The following is a 7,798-nucleotide window of genomic DNA, read 5'->3' on the forward strand; positions in this document are numbered from 1 at the left end:
AGTCAGGTACGCTTACCGTAACGTCCGTTGTCTCACCTCAACATTCGTATGTCCTGCAAATGTCCTTCATGCTCAAAAACTTCATGCTTCTCTTTGTTGCACTCTATATTTTGTTTAGCCCACAGTATTGTTTACAAATGAACCAAGTGACTCACGATTTTCTTGTCTCATTTGTGGAACATTATAATTACTGTCATTTAGCTGACGCTTAGTCCACCATTTGGGATCCAGGACAGCAAACACTTGGGGTTGGGGTATAGGGTTTGACCGTGTCCTAGATGTACACTGGGGCTGATCCATTTGTAGCCCTGTATGCAAGTACCAGTGTCTTGAAATGGATGCGGGCATTTATTACTAACCAGTGAAGAGAGCGGAGGAGCGGTATAGTGTGAGAGAACTTGGGGAGGTTGAAGACAAGTGTTGGTCGTCAAGTGTCACAACCAGATTTCTAGCAGTCTGGGTGGGGACTACCACAGAGTTTACAAAATGGAGAGTTTTGGATAGAAATGGAAGAAGGCAGACAGGGCTGTAGTTATTTACTTCAGACAAGTTGAGTGTTGTTTTTTTGAGAAGTGGGGTCACTCTTGCCTCTTTGAAGGTGTCGGGGAAACAGCCAGTTGACAAGTAGATGTTGATGAGATAGGTGAGGAAAGGAAGAAGGTCAGGAGCAAAAGACTGGAGAAGGTGAGAAGAGATAGGATCAAGAGGGCAGGTGGTTGGGCGGGCAAAGGTAATCAAACTTAGAATTTGATTCGGAGATAGAGGGGTGAAAGAGGAAAGCGTACTGATGTGATGGATGTTAAGATGATTTTAGTAAGTGTGGTGGAGAATAAAGAGTGTATGTCATATTTTTTACAAAGTAGTTGACAAAGTGGTTTGGTAGGAGGTAGGAGGTGGGCTGGGGTAATCTAGGAGGTAACTTTAACTAACCCTAGTTTTTTAGGGTTGGAAAAAGAAGATTCAATTTGATTTTATAAAAAAAGAGTTTTTTGCTGCAGAAATAGAGGCAGCAAAGGAGGAAAGAAGAGATTGATAGGCAAGCCGGTCATCTGGGTGTTTAGATTTCCACCATTTGCTTGCTGCTGCCTGTATAGTTGATCTTTCAGCATGCACTGAGTCAGATAACCATGGAGCTGGGCAGGACTTGCGAGCCTGCTGTAAAGTAAGAGGGCAGACAGTGTCAAGGGAAGGGGAAAGCGAAGAGAGTGTCTGTGGCAATGTTGGGAGGCATGTGTAAGAATGGAGATTCAGATGGAGAAGTTGATAAAGTAGATAAAGCAAGAGAAGGAGAGAGTTAACAAATGTTACGGCGGACAGGTATAGTGTCGCTTGAGATTTGGTTGTGAGCTTGGGACCGAGTGAGTGTTAGAAAAATTATTACCAAAAGACGACAAAGAATCACTGGAATAATTTTAACAAAGTTTACTTGCGCAATCACATACACTTCAACGAGTACAGAGATGGACTGAAGAGCAAATTCTGCAGTGTCCACTTATACATTGAAACCCCCCTCCCATCTCTATGCCTTGAACAGCTGTACTATCTCAAAAGCAATTAAACTCAACCTGACATGTGAATGGAGTAAAGGGAAGGAGTCTAGCCAAGTTCTTTGAAGATAGCTGTGATGTGCTGTTATGTGACCTTGGGCGCTTCAGACATAGAGACATTCAGTTTTAATAGTTACATTTTCCAACAGTAAGAGATGAAGACATGGTCTGAGGTATGGATTGGAGTAACAGTGAGGTTGTACAGCAGTTTGAGGTAAATATGAGATCTAGGTTGTTGCCAGCTTTGTGAGTGGGTGGGTAAGGTGAGAGTGAGAGGGCAAAAGAAGAGAGAAGATGTAAAAAGGCAGCTGACTTCGCTGTCTGGATGTTGAAGTTGCCCAGATGTATCCGCGGAGGGCCAGTTTCAAGGATGTTTGAAAGAAGGACATCCAGCTCTTCCAAAAACTCTCCCAGATTTCCTGCTGGGTGGTAGATAACTACAATGTTTAGTTGTGCCAGATGAGTTATGGTAACATGAAATTCAGAAGAGAGTGGAGTGAACTGTGGCACCACTAAATTATTTAGTTATTATTTATTGTGGGTGTATGACTTCCTGTTGTCTGCTTGATATTGCCGCTAGTTTTATTTCTGTCAGCACTGCTTGCTGCTTAAGACGGAGACACACTGTGAGTAGAATGAAAGCCTGATGAAGACCTGTTTTTGGTCGAATCGTTGCTTATTCTTCTGAGTCATTTTCAAAGTTTTTTATAAAAACATACTTCAAACAAGATGTAAATATTCGCGGCGAAGAAAAGGTTTTGGCGCCTGAGCAAAAACATGGCGACCAGATGTCTTCCAGCCACAGCTACGGCCGAAGGAGACGGTATGACTCCATTGATCTACCGGTAGGACACTTTTCGCCACATCATGAGGACGCCCGACCACGCGTAGACCGGCTGGCCTCCGTGATGAGTGTGAGCAGACACGCCCGGGGGTACCGCCATGATGACTGCAGCTGCAGCCGCAGCGAATTACAGCAGGGCCGCTCCGCCCTCCAGCAGCACGCCGAGGCCCACACCAGCAGCGACTCTTGCGGATGCAGGAAGCCAGCGGGGCCCGCAGCTTTCCAGCCCCGCCATGGATAGAGAGCGGGGCAGGACTGTGTCCTATGCCAGAGATGAAAAGCTGATCCTGGGCTACAGAAAGGGTGTGGTACACCGAGGTCCCACCACCATAGGACACTATATTCTTTTATGGGGTTAATTTGAAGTTAATACAATGCAAAAAACACATATGTGTGTATTAATATATTCATATACAAAGGTTGAATAACTTTTATTCATGTTCATATTGATGATTTTATTCATTTTCATATTGATAATATGATACTTACCTGTGTTAATTTTCACATGAAAGATATATTTCTGTTGAGATTATTATTGAGTCACAATATGGTACAGTGGGGGTAGGTATACAGTCGGATAAGCAATTTATTGCACAGGTTTATATACATATATATAGGTTATATAACATTTAATTTCTCATATTAATAATATGATACTTACCTGGGTTAATTTTTACATGGAGGATATATTTCTGTTGGGATGATTATTGAGTCACATTATGGTACAGTGGGGTTTTATATACAGTCTGTTAAGCAATTTATTGCACATAGTTGAACCCTAATTTCTTACCCTTACCCCAACCTTTAATCCTAAACCCAACCATTAACCCCTTACCTAATCTAAACCCCTAATCCTAACCTTTATACCTAGCCCTAACCTTTATTCCTAACTCTAACAGTTCATCCCATAAGCACAATACAGTACAGTATATGTTTTTATAATACAATACTTACCTGCATATCACAAGAATACAATATAGACACAATACAATTATACATGGGATTTATCTAATAATTCATTTGCATGCTGTGGGGGGATGTGTGTATTAATTTGTCGTTTTACAGGAATTTGCGCCTTAATTATTTCTTAATATTGGGCACTGTTCATCCCTGTTTAATCATTTTTGTTGAGGTCATAGTTCTGACACACACCTTTAAATAGATAATAAGTTTAGAATGTAATTGAAAGGCTTATTTAACCCGTTTTTCATCTGTTTTTACTTTTGAGTTGTTCTTTTCTTTGTTAGTTATATTTATAGTTGGTTATGATTATTTGGTCAATTTATCCTTTGGTTATATTAGGTAGTATTGGGTTAAGATAAATTGTAGTCATTTTGGTTTGGTTATTTATGGTGTTAGTCTATTCCCCCCCTTTGTGTCAGAATGGCCTTGTCAGCCACTATATATGTTTCCCTCATGTCTCAGTATGGAGGTCTGTTTGATTATGTTACCTGAGTTAAAGTTCTGTTAAGTTGACCTCTTTTATGGGCCCAGGACTTTCTGTTTTTCGAAAATTTGTTTGTTTTGTTTTTGTAAATAAAAACTTGTATTTTTTTGAAAATTTACCTAGTGACTCCTCGTGCCTGCTAGCTTGGTCCCTCACAACCTGTCTCTCTTAGTTATGCTTTGATAAAGCTTATAGTTAGGGCATAGAATTGAATATTGTTAGGAAGTGAGGAGTCGCAGCGTCCGCCTAATTCGGCCCACCTGCTTCTCGTCATAGTTGCCAGATCTATCTATCATATAATCAATAATATAATAAAACTAGAGGGAGGCAGGGCATACAGCCCGGTCCGGTTGGGGAGAGTTCTAGCCCGACCAGGCTCCTCTCTTTACCCTGTCCCTCTTGGTTATGCTGTAATAGTTATAGACAGCTGGGGACTTCCTTTGACACACTGAGCTCCTCTCTCCTCTATCTTTCCATTTATGTGCATCTATGTCCCAGAAATGCGTGTTACTAACCTAGCTCTGGGGAGTCACTCCCCGGAGTCCTTATGTTCTTTTTTCCCCAGCATGTTCCCTTGGATCAGAGAGGCTCCAAAATCATGGTAGCAGCTGTTGCCATGGTCCCGCTACACGTTCTGCGATGCCATGTTCATCTTGCTACACTCTGCTGTGCCCTGCCATGTCCTGCTGTGCCTTGTAATGCCCACAGTGCCCTGCTATGCCATGAACTACTACAAAGAACTGCTACAAACTACTATTTTATCTATTTTTGTTATTTCCACTCTTCATTCTAACCCCAACCGGCCCGTCAGACACCGCCTACCAAGAGCCTGGGTCTGTCCGAGGTTTCTGCCTAAAAGGAAGTTTTTCCTCGCCACTGTCGCACTGTTGCTTGCTCTGGAGGAAACAACTGTTGGGTCCTTGTAAATCCTGGAGTGTGGTCTAGACCTACTCTATCTGTAAAGAGTCTCGATATAACTCTTGTTATGAATTGATACTATAAATAAAATTGAAATTGAATTGAATTAAATTCCTGCCAAAAAACACAGCAAATCCAGCAAACACACACAGCATTGGTAGAAAAAGCAGCAGAACCCAAATAAAGTACTTATCTTAAAAGCAGCATAACCCAAATAAAGTAAGTACTTATCTTAATAAGCACTTACTTATTAATTATGGCTTGCTTTATGGTAATGACCAAGTAGTGTACAACATTCAAGTAGTGTACAACATTAGTGGATGAGTACAGCTTGCTAATTATGTAAAGGTACACAGGCCTTTAGACAGTATCTGGTTTACCTTTTGAGAACCTTTTGGGTAAGCTTAAGACAATTATAAGGAAAGCTGACACTCCTCTAGCACAGGTTATATGCAGGTTATCTGAGCAGTAACAGAGAGGTTGCAATTTTGATTCAACCACTGATCAGCAGACGTCTTTAAAATTTCCACATCAAGATGGACCAGTGCCAGAGTGGCTGCAGGGAAATGTCAGCCAGTTTAAGCAGTTTTGTTTCTGTGCAAAACATAATTGGCCAAGCAGACAACAAGTATGCTGTGTACCAGGAGTATACAGGCAAACAGGCACTTTACAGTTAGCCACTTGATTCAAGGGAGTTGGGGATATACATCCCACTTGTCCTTTGTTGTGCTCCATGTGTAACATAGTTAAAAAGGTTCAGATTAAATCCTACTAAATGGGACTACTGTGCCACCTGCTGTTGTACCTGCAGCGTGCAGTATTAATGACAAAGGATTATGGATAATCCTCAAAGCAACGGAGGATTTACCCCTAGGTAACGTGTCTGTGAATGTCTGTGGACTAAACATGTTAACTTATTTGAAAAGCAATTAAAATTTCAGCTAGATGTATTTGGGTGAATATTATGTGTCTCTATTTAATTTTGCCATGTTTTTATGAAGTTAACCATCCATTGATGTGTTTTGTAGCCAGTAGAAAATCTCTCCAGTATAGCTAGCTAACTTTAACATGATGAAAAGTGTGTGCGTTTGGATCTGGGACACAAGATTGCACACAATTCAAGCCCATGTACTTGTTCAGTCTTTGAATATACACTAGTTGAATATAGTTTTAAGTTTGTAACATCTCATGTACCCTGTACATGCATCTGGTAAGTGCAATTATTTGTTTTACATATTACATAGTTGATCTATATTTGGTTTCCATTGTTATTGATTTACGTCTGCCTCTTGCCTTGTATCAAGACATGTTTCACATAGTAACATTTGAGTCCATCAATGAAGTGGAAGTAGTGCCTGCAATCTTGGTAAAAGATAACATCTGTATGTGGGCACCATACAAACAGGATGAAATAATGAAAGCAGTAAGATCACAGGAACTGGACCTCTCTGGATTCCATACAAAGTGCAAAAAATATTAAGCATAGGTATAAATAAGACATTGTTTTCTTGGATTTGCTGTACTTTGTATTTAAAAATCCTCTCCATTCATTGTCACTGTGACCGCTACATATGAGGAAGCAAGAATCAAATTACCAAAGGCTAAGCAATTCACAGGTTTTCCTGATTCTAATGCAGGAAGAAGAATCCAATCCGTGAGGATGATGACAGTGACAGTGAGAGGCAGGGACCATCCACACTTCCCAGCCCTCCAGACCTTGCACAAGTGGACATGTTGATACACTCGCTCCCCCTGTTTTCACAATGTAAGAACAATAATATGCCAAATTCAGTGTCTTTTTTCAATATTATCATATTAACAATCAGTGACTCAAAGGACTGACTGATCAGTCAATGTGAGTATGACTGTTAGAGAATGACTGAATATGAAATTAATTATGTGCTCTGCCCTCACCAGATCTGAACCCAGTTGAACAACTATTGGAGCGTTCCACTCTCCACTATCGTCAGTAAAACCCCAAATGAGGGGCTTGCTTGATTTCACATCATCCAACAATCCTGTTATTTGTCTCTGTAGTGTGCCCTGAAAGAAGGTGCAACAGAACACCAGCCCAGGCTTCTAGAGTGCAGGAGGATGCTGAATGTAAGTAAACATTTTATTTATTGTATCTTCCTGTTAATATCCTACATCTGGTAAAGCTTACTCTTGTTTCTTTTACTTTAGCTCTTAGTGGAAGAAACACACTATCTCTGGCCAGTAATTACCATTCCAGCATCTGTATGTATATTCTATTGAAATGTGTTCACATCCCACAGCTATGTAAAAATAATGTTGAAAAAAATGGCACATGGATGGGCTGCTATTATTTTCCTTAAACTGACAAAGTATATATGAAAGTAAGACTTATTTTGAAGTAAAAACATAGTGCATATCCTCGAGTGGAAACAAAGAACACCGCTCATAAAACATCTACAAGGCCACAATGGCTGCCTAGTGCACTTCACTTGGCTACGTTGTTATAAAAGTTGTCGCTACATATACAGTAGCTGGCTACGAATACTGGTCATAGTAACAGAATTCCCAACAGACACAGAAATACACGCTCAGACATTTACCTATTTTTTAAAAGCTACATAAAGTATATATATATATATATATATATATATATATATATATACACACACATACATATACACTCACCTATAGGATTATTAGGAACACCATACTAATACTGTGTTTGACCCCCTTTTGCCTTCAGAACTGCCTTAATTCTACGTGGCATTGATTCAACAAGGTGCTGAAAGCATTCTTTAGAAATGTTGGCCCATAGTGATAGGATAGCATCTTGCAGTTGATGGAAATTTGTGGGATGCACATCCAGGGCACGAAGCTCCCGTTCCACCACATCCCAAAGATGCTCTATTGGGTTGAGATCTGGTGACTGTGGGGGCCATTTTAGTACAGTGAATTCATTGTCATGTTCAAGAATCATATTTGAAATTATTCGAGCTTTGTGACATGGTGCATTATCCTGCAGGAAGTAGCCATCAGAGGATGGGTACATGGTGGCCATAAAGGGAT

The 7,798-nt window shown here is 40.5% G+C and overlaps 1 long non-coding RNA gene across 1 annotated transcript in view; it reads left to right on the forward strand.

Annotated features, from left to right (window-relative positions):
- Positions 1 to 355: 355 nt before the first annotated feature.
- Positions 356 to 7,798, forward strand: part of LOC116703451 (uncharacterized) — a 19,102-nt gene continuing 11,659 nt past the window's right edge. Inside the window, exons 1-2 of the long non-coding RNA XR_004335440.1 lie at positions 356 to 417; positions 1,734 to 1,738. This is a non-coding gene — a long non-coding RNA (uncharacterized LOC116703451). The remainder of the gene's footprint in view (positions 418 to 1,733; positions 1,739 to 7,798) is intronic.

The sequence above is a fragment of the Etheostoma spectabile genome, chromosome 15, assembly GCF_008692095.1.
Source record: "Etheostoma spectabile isolate EspeVRDwgs_2016 chromosome 15, UIUC_Espe_1.0, whole genome shotgun sequence".
Classification (NCBI taxonomy): domain Eukaryota; kingdom Metazoa; phylum Chordata; class Actinopteri; order Perciformes; family Percidae; genus Etheostoma; species Etheostoma spectabile.